Source organism: Chrysochloris asiatica, unplaced genomic scaffold (genome assembly GCF_000296735.1).
Source record: "Chrysochloris asiatica unplaced genomic scaffold, ChrAsi1.0 scaffold00931, whole genome shotgun sequence".
In the NCBI taxonomy this organism is placed as follows: Eukaryota; Metazoa; Chordata; class Mammalia; order Afrosoricida; family Chrysochloridae; genus Chrysochloris; species Chrysochloris asiatica.
In genome coordinates this window covers 21,441-22,985 of record NW_006409449.1, presented here as the reverse complement: position 1 = coordinate 22,985, position 1,545 = coordinate 21,441, and positions in this window count along the sequence as shown.

Genomic DNA, 1,545 nt, shown 5'->3' with positions numbered 1-1,545 from the left:
TAAAGAGCTCTGGAAGCATAGTGGTTACAAATCAGGCGGCGAACCTCAAGGTCAGCAGTTCGAAACTACCAGCTGCTCCGCGGGAGAAATATGCGGCTTTCTGCTCCCGTAAAGATTTACAGCCTCGGAAACCCTGTTCAGGGTCGCTATGCATCAGAACTGACTCGATGGCACTTAACAACAACATATGGTGGATTACACTGATTGTTTATCTAATGCTGAACCATCCTTGCATCACTGGTATGAATCCCACTTTGCTGTGATGTATTATTTTTTTATGTGATGTTGGATTCTGTTGGCTAGGATTTTGTTGAGAATTTTTGCACCTATGTTCATGAAGGATATTGATCTGTAATTTTCTTTCTTAGTGATGTCCTTCCCTGGTTTTGGTATGAGAGTTAGGCTTGCTTAATAAACTGTATTAGGGAGTTTTCCATCCACTTCTTTATTCTGGAATAATTTGAGTAGAATTGGTGACAGCTCTTCCCTGAATGTTTGGTAAAACTCCACAGTGAAGCCATCTAGACTTGGACTTCTTTTGGTTGGGAGTTTTTTGATGACCTTATCAATTTCTTCTTTTGTTATAGGTATGGTCTATTCAAGTTTTCTACTTCACTCTGTGAGTTTAGGTAGGTCACGTTTTTCTAAAAATGTATCCCTCTCTTCTAGTTTTCAAATTTGTTGGAGTATAACTCTTCATAATATTCTGCTATTATCCTTTTAATTTCCAATCGTTGCACTGTAACAACATTCATGTGGTTTGTAATGCGTATTATTTGAGTCTTTTGCTTTTCTTGTTAGGTTTGCCAATGGTGTGTAAATTTTATTAATCCTTTCAAGTAATCAGCTTCTTGATTTTTTTCTATAGGTTTTCTGTTTTCGATCTCATTTATTTCTGTTCTAATCATTATTATTTCTTTTATTTTCGTGAATGTAGGTTCCCTCTGTTGGTCTGTTTCTAATTTTTGGAGATGCTGTGTTAATGTGTTAATTTTTGTTCTTTCTTCTTGAATGTGTGCATTCATTGCAATAAATTGTCTTCTCAACATCGCTTTCACCATTTCCTAAAGATTTTGGTATGTTGTGTCTTCATTCTCATTTGTTTCTAGGAACTTTGTGGATTCACATTTTATTTCTTTAACTACCCATATATTTGACTTTACTTCCTTGGTCTTCCTAGTGTTGATTTAAATTTTATAGCAGTGTGGTCTGAGAAGATGCTTTGTAGTATTTTGATGTTTGTAAATTTATGGAGGCTTGTTTTGTGGCCTAACACATGGTCTATTCTGGAGAATGTTCCATGTATACTGTAAAAGAATGTGTATTGTGCTGCTGTTGGGTTGAATGCTCTGTACACATCTGTGAGGTCCAGTTAGTTGTTTAGTTCCTCTGTGTCTTGTTGAGCTTCTTTCTGGTTGCTCTATCTATTTGTGAAAGTCGTGTATTAAAAAACCCCACTGTTGAGGAACAATCATGATGGCGGATCGGGTGGACATATAGCACAGAGCTCTACCAACAACAACACAGAATACCCGACCAAGCAGG